Source organism: Aptenodytes forsteri, unplaced genomic scaffold, assembly GCF_000699145.1.
Source record: "Aptenodytes forsteri isolate BGI_AS27 unplaced genomic scaffold, ASM69914v1 Scaffold20, whole genome shotgun sequence".
Lineage (NCBI taxonomy): Eukaryota > Metazoa > Chordata > Aves > Sphenisciformes > Spheniscidae > Aptenodytes > Aptenodytes forsteri.
This window is the reverse complement of record NW_008795523.1, coordinates 1,999,598-2,013,560: the sequence shown is the minus strand read 5'-3', so window position 1 is coordinate 2,013,560 and position 13,963 is coordinate 1,999,598.

Here is a 13,963-nt window from a genome sequence, read left to right as displayed (position 1 = left end):
TCGACCAGCACCCCCAGGTCCTTTTCCGCCAGGCAGCTTTCCAGCCACTCTTCCCCAAGCCTGTAGCGCTGCATGGGGTTGTTGTGGCCGAAGTGCAGGACCCGGCACTTGGCCTTGTTGAACCTCATACAATTGGCCTGGGCCCATCGCACCAGCCTGTCCAGGTCCCTCTGCAGAGCCTTCCTACCCTCGAGCAGATTATGTCTTTATTCATCCTTCTGTGTGGGGCAAATTATTTTTTCTCTCTCTTCCCTGCCCCCCCAGTTTCCTATATGTGAAAGGCTTGCAAAGCAAGTAAGTGCTTTTGTGGAACAAGCTCTGTAAATGCTCGGGCAGAATCAGTGAAGCTGGCAGGAAAGAATTCATGTGGTGTGCATTAGCAATTGTCTAAGCTAGAACACTATTTAATCTGTTATTCCTGGTGGGCACTACCTTGTAGAAAAATAATATTATTACAGATATAATCTTTCAGTTAGTAACAAACCTCAGGAGTGGTCTGGCGGAGAAAGGGGAGAAGTGAGTCCTTCTTGAGCAGAGGTAAATTGGGCAAAATCTGCCCTTTGTGTGTCTGCCTGAAGAATTATGACTTCTGATAGAAGCAAGTTAGTCACAGTATATATTGCCTTTTTATTTCATTATGGGAAGAAGGGATTACTTTGCGTATACTTTCTCTGGTCCATCCCATAGCTAGAACTGCAGTAAAAGTCAGGAGAAGAATAGCTGAATAATATGTAGCAAAGGCAGAAGAATTACTGTAATTTCTACGATTATTAATCCACCTGAACATGATGATTTTTATCAGATAGCAATGTCTAGAGTATGTCCACTGTAGTAGTAGTTTTATTCCTTGTACTGCCATCAAAACCATAATGTTTGGGTGCTCTGTATTTACTGCCACGAGTAATGTTTGTTACTTGGGGTTTGTTTTCCCAGTTCACCCCTGGGGAAGAGGGGTGAATGCTCATGAGCTTTGGTTTTTGTAGAATCTGTAATTTTTTACATAGGTATAAAATGCACCTCGGAGGAGGCGGTGGGATGCTCTGTGGGATTCAGGAGCTGCAGCCTAGACCGCAAGACAGTTCTTTCTCAGGCAAATAACTTTTCTTTTTACACTGTAAGGCTTCATTGTGACAGAACTTTCTGAGGTCCAGGGAGTACTTTGAATATAAACACTGCAATCTTGAGCTTAATTCAATATTTTGCGGAGTCAGTGGAGAAATTAATATGATTTGTTCACTGTAATCAGCTAGTAGGTGTCTCTGAAGGTCTGATTGCTTCATGTTCAAATAAAATGCACTGTTACAATCCAGATGGGAGTTAATGGTGGCACATGTAACTAAGATGGACTTGTTTAGGATGGAGTCTTTTAACCAATCAGAGATAAAAGAAAGCATTATCGATGGATACGGCTCCTTGGGAGCTCGGTGTGAATGAGAAATCCAAACCTAAATTAAATACTGTGGGCACGCAGTGTCAAAGAAAGGATATTGCACAGTGACTACAAACTTTTTGAAGTGTGCTGCAGAGCCTCCAACATAACCTCTGTGTCTCTCAAGTTCCAGGTTGTCCAGTCATTTTTCAAATATGAGCTACTTTTGGCTCGTGTGGTGATGCCATTATATTCACCCTCCCCTGCTCCCCAGCTTTTTCCTTATCAATAGCAAAGGTGTGACCGCTTATGGCATCTTTTATACTTTACGGTGATGTGTGGCTCATTACCAGTTTGAGGATACAGTCAGTGGGCTCAGCCATCACTCGTGTGCAGCTGTGATTTGAGCAAAGGTGGGGGATAATGAAGGCTGGGCAGCGCTGTGTCGTCCCTGGATTGTCGTCGTTTTAGTCCATATTGTCTGACCCCACCATTTCATGGCTGCATGTAGATGCTGACAAGGCCTTGAGAGAGAATTGTTTCTTGCAGAACTCTGTTTTTAAGAAGCCTGTTGATGGACAAGCATTTTTCTCATTAGTACTTATTAGGTGATTCTAACCCTGAAATAAGCAACTATTTTAGCCTATTCCTCATGATGACTTTCTCTTCTAGGCAGGACAGCAATACCTGTCAGACCATTTAACAGATTACGTTTGCATCTTACCCCAGGATCTCATACTCGCTATACTGAAGATCCTATGAGCTTTATGTGAAGCAGAGAAATGCTACGTAATGGCCTTCTAATTTTTGTTTCTTTTGACAGCTAAATGCCAAGTCATTGTGAATGAGACTTATCTGCCCAAACGCAGCTGTCTGTAGGACAGTAGGAAGGTAATCACTTTCCTTCATTAATTAATGAAGAAAACTAGGCACTTCTGGGATGCAATTTGTTTTATACCAAAGTAGATACCTCAAACATGCAAAAGGTGTTGAGACCTGGAAGTTTCAAAATTAGTGATTTAATTAGGTCACTAAAATTAGTTCAGGCCAGGGGACAGGCTTTTTAGGCTTAGGAGACAACAGATGGCTGTTTATAGCTTTATTTATTATTATTAAGAGGAATCTCGGTAATCAATATTCCCCCATTTTGCAGTACGTTACAGGAATTTTATTTCTCATCTTTTTTTTTTTTTCTCTTTGGGAGAGGAGAGCCAGGATTCCTTTCTTTCCAATTCAAATGTGACTTCCATCCATATTTTTGAAAGGCAATTCTACCCAGGGATCCCTTAGAATGAATGAGCTGAAACTGAAAGATGTGTGTTACTCAAACAAATGCAATGGGCTCAAGACAGGACTAACTGGATGCTATTTTATGAGCAATACAGGAGGTCAGATTAAATGATTCAGTAGTCCCTTCTAGCCTTAAAATCTATTAAAAAACCTGAACAAGTTCAATAAAAACGTAATAGCATTTTACAGAAATTACTCTAAAACCCCTAAGAATTAAACAATAGTCATTAATAGCTTTTTTATGATGTTTTCACTATATATTTCTAGAGCACCAAATCCTACAGAGAGGGATATATTTCTCTTTAAATTGATGATGTGATGGGGAAAAAAAAGTCCTCACTCAAACAGACCTGGTATAGCAAAAAAGCTTATTTCCTAGTGTGGATGCCTCAATGCATTTGCAAGTAGGAAGAACAGTAATTTAGAAATGAAAGGAGGATCTTATTTGAACATGAATTTTCAAAGCATCACTCTGCGTATCGTTTAGACAGCCCTTGGCTCTGACCGCTGCGTACAAATGCATGAGCCAGTGTGTGTGGGCAGTGTGAGTCATTCAATTTTCCTACTATATAATAATAAAAAAACAAATGGTGGTGAAGCCAGCATTTAGGTCTAGAGAAGGAAGCTGTGATAATGCCATGAATCCTTGCACTCGGGGATCAACAGTGATGGCATACAAAGCAGACACAATGACAGGCAGCTTCTTCTTAATGGATGTTGATCTGAGCTACAGACATAGATTTATCCAACCTTATTTTTATCTCGCAGCTTCTGTACCCCGACTAATACCTTTAAGAAAATGAGTGGTGCTTTAAAACATGGTAACTCAAGCCTATAGGAATTAAACACATTTGAAAACAAGTTAATTCATCCTGGTTAATATCAGAGATTTCTGGCCTTTCTTCCTTCCTCTTATTCCCCTCAGTTATATCTGTTTTACATTTTAATGTAGTATATTGTACTGTAGAGGCAGTAGCTCCAATTCATGCTAGTGAAAAAGAATAGAAACTGAGAACTGCTGCAATACCATGTGGCTTCTGGGGATCCCTGCAGCCAAATGTGTCTGGAGAACTTCCCTTCATAGGATATAGCTTCTGCATCATCCCCAGTAAGAAACATGTTTAAATGTCCCGTAATGTAGTTAAATACTGACTCTGCACACACAAAGAAGTTTGTCATGACAGAAAAAATACTTCTTATTGCTTTTTATTAGCATTATTGCACACAGACTGGACTAAGAATTGTTTTTACAAATTTTATTTATGGCGAGACATGGATATTTAAAGAAGATCAAGTGTGGAAAGAGAAGATGATTTCAATAATTTTTAATAATCAGACCATCACATTTAGGTTTACAGTCTGGTTAGAGATAGTGTGATGGTCCAAATTAAGAGAATTGAGAATGATGACTGTCAGTAAGGGAGTATTAAATAGACGGGGAAAGAGTCAAGCCTGTAATTCCATTACAATATTCACAGATAAAAAATAGCAAGTTCAGTGGCACATAAAACACTGACTTGTTGACTCTAGAGAAACTTGGCGAGACCATTCGCAGGAGTAGAATATTAATTCTGATGGCAGAAATTCTGTATGTAAAATTGTCTCAAGAAAGAGTTTCTGAACTGCTCAAGACTCAGAAAAAATGTTGGGTCTAAAGTGCTTTAAGGGTGAGCATTATTTTTACGTGTATATAACATACTGAACTACGGAGACTCTGAATGCTAGCAAAATGTAAGTATCTTTTAGTAATGGGCTGATGCTGCTGCTTAGTGATTCAAAGAGAAATGTGGAAGTGCTGATAACGATATTCTTGCATATTTTTTTCCCCTATGTAAAAGGGACCAGGATGTGAATCAGAAGTGTAGGTATGCCATAGCGATGTCCACAGTTCCCTCCCAACCCTGCTGGCTGGGAGGGAATACTATAAACATTCCTGTGAGATTTTGGTCCAAAATGGAGCACAAATTATGGGAGGGCTGAAGACTGTTTATTGTTGCTGGAGCAGTAAGATACAAATTAAGAAAGAAAGCAGCAGCAACAAAATGCTGCCGGTCACAATTTGTGATATAAAATTAAAGTAGACAGCCCAAAGGAGCTAGTGACAATAAGTAAATAACATTTACAAATATGCTGGAGGAAAAACAAAAAAAAAAAAGCAAAAGCAAGAGAAGCAGTCAGTCTCTTGATAGATGACAAGGGTAATAAAAACCAGAGCGATGAGGCCTTGCACAATTCTCTTATCTTTCTGTCCTTGTTCTCACTCATGTATCCTAAGCTGGAAATGGGATCCTCTCATGTCTAATGGGAAGGGACATATAGTATAAAGGAAATAAGAAGAGCAGACATATTCCAGTGCCGTCACTGTTGCTTGTGTGAGCTTATCACCATTACGGGGAACACAAAATCTTCAACCCTTTAACAAAGCTCAGCCCAAATGTCTGGCAAGGCTCACAATGCTGCAGGCAAATTCTACCTTTCCTGCTTGGTCTTCACATCTGGCCCCTCATCTTCCCATAGCACCTCTGTCCTGGTATAGATGAACCTATCACAACCGTGCGTGGGCTCTCCAGGACTAGATCGGCCAGAAGGCAGCAACTCTGGAGCGTCTTTCTGCCTCTGCTCTAGTTCCTCAACAAAGGGTTTATCTGCCTTTCTCCTACCATGTGCCCCTGCACTGCTGGTTGTCTAAAACTCTTCCACATCTGCTAGAAATCTGCATCACACTAAAAGGACGTGACACACTTGAGTGACTTTTTTCAGCTTCCCAGATTCCCTCCTAGTGTAGGTGAGACTTTTTCAGGGGAACAGACTGCTAAACCAATGCTCCAGTCCTTGTGTTTCCTACTGTGGTCTCTCTGGGTGCCTTGACATTAGCCACCTACTCCAGCAGGCTCTGCCAGGATTCCCATCACAGCACATGTGCCCCTGCACTGCTGGTTGTCTAAAACTCTTCCACATCTGCTAGAAATCTGCATCACACTAAAAGGACGTGACACACTTGAGTGACTTTTTTCAGCTTCCCAGATTCCCTCCTAGTGTAGGTGAGACTTTTTCAGGAACAGACTGTGCTAAACCAATGCTCCAGTCCTTGTGTTTCCTACTGTGGTCTCTCTGGGTGCCTTGACATTAGCCACCTACTCCAGCAGGCTCTGCCAGGATTCCCATCACAGCACTGCCACAAAGCCGCCTTCAGCAGTCTGTCTTCACCCCCTGCTTTCCCAGAAGTTCTCCATTACTGCTTTTCCAGGACTTGCATATTTCTCAGCACCGCTCCTCTCTCCTCCCTCCCCATCCCCTCCTTGCTGTCCTTTTTCCCCCCCATTTTCCCAGCAGCAGCAGCCCCTGTCTCTGTGTCAGCCCGGCGCCTCTGCCCGAGTTCAGTTGTTAACAGAAGTCACTGGCGTAGCATACAATTACATGGTTACGGATTATGGGGCTCTATTTAGTAATCAAATCTTTGCTTTCCACCAAGTGGCAGAATATAAGTAAACTTGAAGTTTTACCTTCTGTGGAAGTTTAATGGCTGAGGGAAGGAGCCACATCTGTGTGGAAATGAATCTGGAAAGATTTATGGAAGGAAGGTAATGAGAGCTTGACAAATAGGGGAATTATCCCGTAGAGGATCCCTGTGCTCCTCAGACTGCCTTCCTCAGAGCCGGAGCAGCGCTGGCCTCCAGGGCTGTTCAAAAGGGGTCTGCAAACCCGCAGCGCTGTGGGAGCGTGACAAACGCAGCCAGAAATGTGGTGGCAGCTGAGACCTCCCTGGGTTCTGTAAGTTGCTTCTAGCTGGAGAAGAGTGGGATGGAAGGGCAAAGGAAATAATTTTGGGGAAAATCCAGGTGAAGAAGGTGCCTGGCCTGGCTGTGCGCTGAATGCCGGCGCTGCGTACAGAAGGAGCCCAGGGAGGCTATCCCACCCCAAGGAAAGGGGTCAGCCAGCGGCTGGGTTTACTGGGCTGGCTCAGGCAGGGCTGGGTCCCCGTGGGCAGTCAGGAGATGATAGCAGGTCGGATGTCCCGGTGAACCTGAGCCGCTGCCCGTGGGGACAGCCCCTAGGAGCCTGTGGAAGGGAAGGTGCACGGAGCTGCCCACAGCCCAGCCAGCCTCTGCGGACACGTGGGAAGGGGAGTCTTCCACTCTAGCACGCTGCGTACGCCGTTTATCCCTCTCTAGCTGGTATTAGCCTAAGATGGCTACGCTGCTCTTGCTAACGTAGCAAATTTATTCAGAGCAGATTGCCAGCGTTGTGGCCTGGGTTAGCCTTAGGAGCCCGCTCAGACAGTGACATGTAGGAGAGCAGTGAGTGACTCTGGCAGCTGGCTGTTCACGCCTGCATGGGCTGACGCTCTGTGGCCTCCCTCACCTTCACTCAGGGCAAAGCTTGGAATAATCAGCACGTAAAACCTGTAACACGCTGAAGTAGATTAACTAATACAAAGTGCTTTTCCACCCCTGATGCAATTATGAGCTATTGCTAGTTCTTCATTTAAATAAATACATTAATTTATTTCCCCACTAACATGCAATACCTACAATTGCTTGTATGAAAGCTCTGGTTTGATCACACATTCATGTTCCTTGATTAGGTGTTCAGAACATATATCACATATGCATTGCTTCTGTCTGTAGAAAAAAATAAATGTAGAGAAAGAATTGTAGTGAAATGCAGTGAAGAATTTCATAAAATGAAATTCCCACAGCAGTGTTGCTGAGCAGGACTGAAAGCACACACTTAACATAAAAACCATTCCAGAAGAAAAACATGTCATATGTATTATGCAGTATGATAAAGCTAATACCTCTCTTGGAATCTTAAGTTTTGGATCTCGTGATTTCTGTGTGTTTAGCAGTTTCAGACTTTATGTTGTGATAGCAATCTTTTCAATTAATTTGCCATCTACTTGCAAAAACAAAGCACTGCTTTTGTTTTATTTGTTTACTTTTTATTTACAGCATTCCTGCTTTACCAGAGGTGTGTTAAATTATTAACAGGTTATGACCATGTTCACAGAAAAGCTAAATTGAATCCAGTACAATGTGGGCTTATTAAAAGACTGGCTAACACATTCGCTTTGCCCACAAAAGTGTGCACTGTGGTCTGAAGTATTCCTTTTACAATTAAAGCTATTTATTTATTTTGATTTCTAGCAGTCATGGCGAATTCTTGTCAGTGGTATTTTTTTCCACAGAAATGCTCTGTGTTTTTGCAGGAGTAAAACTGCATGTTTAATTGGTTATTTTAACACCTTTAGTGCAATATCTCCGTGCTTTAATAGGGCTATAATTTTTAAATGTAGGTCTGTTATTTTCTATGGCACGAACATTGGCAGACTTCTCAAGTGTCTTGCTTCTCACTGGTGTCTCTGATTTCACATTAAAATCCCTCTTTGTCCCTCCTTAGTCCCTGCTGATGACCCTTATTAACCAGAAGGATTTCTAGAGCTGAAAAGCTTATCAGGTTAGAAAGGGGCATGTTACAAAAATGTTTTTTCAGAACTTAAAGTAACCATCAGGATAAAGAAAGAAAAGCCTGTGGTGTTGCACTGGGCTGCATAAAGATAAAGATAAGTGTGCCATAAGTTAGCTGATTTTTTCTTAGTATTTTTTCTGCTATGATGGGATGAAGTGTTAGGCAGAAGCATTTAAGTCTTACTCCGCTAAAGGGCATCAACTCTGTGCAGTATCCTGCTTACCTAGCACTTGGCTAAGCCTTCAAGTTGGCAGGTCAGGTCTCATTGATGGTGACAAGCAAGTCATCTACCTACTTTCCAGATGTGTTTGGGGGAAACTCAGTTGAACTCTTGCCCTCTTTCTGCCCTATCTGGTAGAAAAGGGTGTGAAGGATTGAGGGAGAAATGGCTGTGTGAATGGCTGTGAAATACCTTGCTGGGCTTATGCTGAATGCTTGAGGCCAAATCTTGCATTGGTGTCAGCTGGTGTCATGCCACGGGTTGGCAAGGGGAACTCTGTTTATTGATGCTGGTTGGGACCTGGCTCTTTGGCTTGCGCTGCTTTAGATAGCAGAGTTTCATTGACTTAATCAAAACAACTCATGTAGCTTTGCACAGCTTTCTATGAGTAAAGTTAGCAAAATTGGGCCAATTATGGTCAGAAAAATCAAGTGTTATATCCTAAAATGCAGTGCGACTGAAAAAGGCTAGGGTTTGTGTTATGCTTAGCCACTGAACGGGGAGCTCACTGGGAAGTGCTAAGGACAGAGGACAACAAGATGTTTAGGTGTGTAAGGAAGGAATATCAAGTATGAACAGGAAACTGGTGTTCCAAATTGTTCAATGGTGGGGAGATATTTACTGGAATAATAATAAATCAGGCCAGAATATCTTCGACAAGGATACTGAAAATAGGGAAATGTTACTGCCCTTGTCACAAATCTTTCACCAAGATTTAACAAAGATAGTTTCAAGTCCATAAATATACCATAAATTTACAGATATAAGAAGCTTGATGTATTTTGATTCTCCAAGAGGAGATTAAGAGGTGAACTGATTATGATTTACACTTATGTAAGGAAGATATTTGTGGAGATGAGTCTTTAATGCAGTGGAAAAGCCATAATGGGATCCAATAGTCAGAAAATAAGATGGACAAATAAGATGTGTGGTTTTAGTATTCAGGGTGATTAATCCACAGAACAATTTAACTTGGAATATGATGGCTTTTCAATTGCCTGATGTCTTCGAATCAATAGTGGATATTTTTATCAGAGATGGGCTATAGCTCGCTGAGACATTATAGACTTGATGCAGGAGTCAGTTGTTAAAGTTCTGTGGGGAAAGGAAATGTCAGGCTAACTGATCATATATCATACCATATCATATCATATCATCTAGCCTTGTGATTTATGAATCATTTATGTCATCTTGGCCAGCTCTACATTTTGATTCCTGTTTTTATCTGACCTAAGCTTGGATATAGAAGCTTCACGCACAATAGTCTATAAAATCAGGGAGAGGGTCAGCAACATTTCTTGGGAAAATTTGTGAACTGCTAATTTTTCTGCTTTTCCAAAGCAGTGAACATCAACTGTAAAGCAAATGAACCTTGAAACCCTTAGCCATCCCTTCATGCTGGCCTTACCAAGTGGTCAGCTGGCATATGATAACTTGTGCCTGGGTTCAGGGTCCACTGTCTCAGCCTACATAGAGATGCAAAGAAGACATTTTTGCTCAGCCTGGACCCCTATGAGAGTTCAGGCTGAATATAATATACAAGAGGATTTGCTTTTCTTCTCTATTTAACACTTTATTCCTTTTAAAGTATGTCCTCTTTCAAACAATACTAGAGAGAGGAGTGGAAATAGAAAAGACCACTCTTAGGAGGGTTTTTTCTTTGTATCCACTTAAACCACGAACACAAGTGAGGATTAAGCAATCTGAACAAATAGAAGGCTGATTCTCCATAAGTTGAGGCATGAATCAAAGCAAAATGAAAATACCTCCTTTGCAAAAGTATGTCATTACATTGCTGGTGCTATTGAAAACACTTGTTTTATTCAAAAGCCTTGTTATAAAACCTTCATGGGTGTGAAGATGTGGCTGAGAAGCAGTCCCCATAAGCCATAATTGGAGAATTGTAAATGTAACAATTTTTTTTCTGCTCCTGGAGTCTGCACAATTTCTTTATCTCATCAAGGATTAAAATAATGAAAAAATTACAATCATGTTGTCAGAGCATGGTTCATACTTTAATTCAAAATTGGAGGGCTAATCCTGGCAGTGGTAGAACTACATTGAAGTTTATTGAAGTTACTCCACAGAGGGATTAGATGCTCTTTGTCTCCTGATGCCTCTCCTTTCCACTCCGATAAGATACCTTTATGTAATCAGTCAGGTTTTTCAACCATGGATGAAATATTGACTATAATATTGTTTTTATCACTGCAAGCTGCAACTTAATTTTTATTTTGTTTCAGTAATATCTTTGTCAATTGGCAACAAACAGTGGTGAGTATGATAAGTTTCTATTTAGGCTGCAAATGTGTGATGAATGTATACTCCCAGAGAAATCAGAAGCTGAACTCTAGTAATTGTGATTAATACTGTTTGGAAATAAATTGTGTTAATTTTAAGCTTAATGAAATTCCAATAGTCGATTTTACACTAACAGTTATGCTTGCAAGATTTTGAACGAGCCCCTATCTGTGATGAATGCATTCATATCACAGTGCTATTATTTGTGAGGAAATCTCAGCTTCGTTTTGCTGTGGAATGCAATTTATGGCATGAAAACACTATGGTCCAGAACTGTGCACTCCTCCTTTCCAAATGGCTAATACATGATTTTTGACTTGCAAGTAATCCGTTGCCTAAAATAAGAAGGAAAAATGGGAGAAAAAAGTGGGGGTATTTCTAATTTTAAGGGCTTTGACATATTACCAGTGAAGAGAAGCAATATATTATTACACCCCGAGCACAGTAACATCTCCTGTGTCATCGTGTTACAGAGGGATTACACGTATTTAGATATCCTTTATGGAATTTAAGAAGAAATGCGAGGCATAGGTCGTACTGCTCTTAACCCTAAGATGTAGAGGCACCTAGAGAAGCCAAACCGATAGCTGTGTACCTTTATATAAAGTCTTCTGATACTTGGTCAGCTATGCAAAAGCACAGCACAGAGTGAGTTTCCTGGAAAACATAACCCCCCCGAACTGTTCCAGTAGCAGCAGAGAGTGTTTGTGCACCCTCCGAGGACTGTCTGCAGGAAGTGAAATGGCCTTTCTGGGGCAGGCGTGCAAGTATTTGCTTAGCTCTAGGGGCAAGTGCACAGTAACCCACTAAGGTGGGAAGAGGGGAAGGAATGAACGGCGTGTGGCCACCATGCTGGCCATTTATGTGTTACCTTCTTCTACAGGCCAAGCTGTAGGGTGTCACAGCTGTTTTTCTTGGAGCAGCTGTAGAGCACACCAGCCAAGCGGGAAGGGGAGTGTTACCTGACCATGGAGGGATAGCAGGGGATGGTCCCTCCATCTTTTGCAGAGAAATAGGATTTTCCCCAAGACCTAGTAGTTAGTGGATGGAGAGTGAGATTTCCAGTTATTTGAGACTGTATGTTTCCTTTACTAAATATCCTTTAGTTTTGACCTAAGCAGGATCCAGTTCCATATTTGTAACACTTTTCTTGTGGCAATTAAAGTAGTTATTCAATATTTGATTGTATGAAGCTCACCTCAATGAATGGCAAAACTCCCATGGGTGTCCATAGGATCAGGTTATTGCCTCCTATTCCTTGGATGCTCTCTGTCAAATGTGGCTCTTATTTTCCTATGAGGCAGCTTCCAGGCTCTAATGGTTACTCTAATGGCTATTGAGCATCCCCCAGCCCTGGAGCGTTACCTACCCTTCCTGCCCCTACGTCCTCTTTGACAATACTGTCAGCTGTTGTGTTTACTCTCTTCTATATTTCCCTTTGGAAAGAAGAGAGGGACTTGGAATTTCAGTCATCAAAAACATGATTTTGACAATATGAAAACCTTAATCTAATAAACTGTATGTAGAACAAAAATAAATTCAATGCAAAAAGTGAATGAGTGAAGTTTTGTGTCACTGGGGAAGCGTTCTGTAAAAGCTATTACAGGGATGAGCAATACTTATTTTATTTGTTCTCATGTTTTGTAGTTTTTCAGACTGCAATGCCGAAAAGGCCTATTAGGATCTTCTAATCTGGACCCCTCCTGCATAAATAGAATTTCACCCAGTAATTTCTACATCAAGCCTGATAATTTCTTTCTCCAAAGAAAGAAAGAAATCTAAAGAAAGTATTCTTTTAGCAGCTTTGTGCTTCTTAATGTTTATTGATTTCAGCATCCTCCATCCTGCTCTTAAAAATGCTTTGTTTAGGGGAGGAAAAAGTACACTTTGTTTCTTGTCTGAACAAAATCAGCTTCTTTACTCAGCTTGGCATTTCTCTCCTTTCTCTATAACAACAAACTTCTGCAGAGCAGCTCAGGGCATTTCAGGGAATATTCTCAATTATTGGTGGAAAAACCCTATTGATTTTAGGTAACAACTGGAGAAAAAAAAAGAAAACAAGTGAAGAGAAAATGTGAATACCTGGCATATGACTAGCAGTTTCAGCAGCGTCACTCACTTCTCTAATTGTTTATAGACCGAAGGACAGGTTGATAGCAATCACTCACTTCTTCCAAAATAATTATACTGTCCATGTCAGCTTTGCTTATCCTCCCAAAACAGTTTAAAGAGCTGACTCTCTGAAATATTTATTCCACAGTCAAAAAGACAGGAAAAAACAGTGATGGTGGCATGGCAGGAATTTTCAGAAATGCATTTGAATAAAGGTGGTTGGGAGGAGGGCATACTGGACCTCCTGATAGAGGTAGGGAAAGGAGGTGGCAAGGAGTCTCCCATGTGTACCATGGGCTTGGCCTAAGGAGCCACAAAGTGTGTGATGCTCCAGTTAGAATGACTTTTTAGAAGGTTCTGTAAATGCTACAGTCACACTGTTCCTGTGAGGCACTGTATGCGCCTGCGAGGTATTAAACACTTTGCATACACTGACAGTGTCAGGAGTGGAAGTTAGGAAACATCCTTCTTAATGAAGGCCCAGGACTGATAGGACCAAGCTAATATGCTTCAGCAGTCTAAATATTTCAGGTCTGAGTTTTTAATTGATGATTATTTGTGCTGCTGGTTCCTCTTCCCTTGTAGACTGGTATCCTTCTGGTGGGAAGGTGGAAGAGTCGAGGAGGTCCACAGGTCTAGCTAAATAGTCTGAAAAAGAATATAAGGAATAGAAAAGAAATGGAAAACATACATTGTGAATACTAGAGGCTTTTATAGTAACATACATTTTCATACCGTTCTTTATATCTCAACTCTCAAGTGACATAATGTTCCAAACTAACCCTCTCTAGAGTTAGGGCAAAAAATATATAAAACCAAAGGAACAGCAAAGTAAACAGTGTGTGTGGACAGCGGTACTGCTTATGTTGACCTTTGGTTTTACTTAGTTACAAACGGGAAGAGAAAAGAACATAAGGGATAGCAGTTGGCATAAGGCATACTGTTCTCCATTCTTCATTGCTTATTTCATGTCTCCTGGGAAGGATGCAGCAGGCTTGGCTGGACCTGATAAGTAGGAGCACTGTACAGACAAGGAGCCTATGAGAAGTGTCAGCGCTGCATTTGTGATTGAATATCGGTACATGTGCTATCATATAGTTATCATAGATATCTATATATATATAGATATATAGATATCATAGATATCATATCATATCATCCAGTTGGCGGCTGGTCACGAGCGGTGTTCCCCAGGGCTCAGT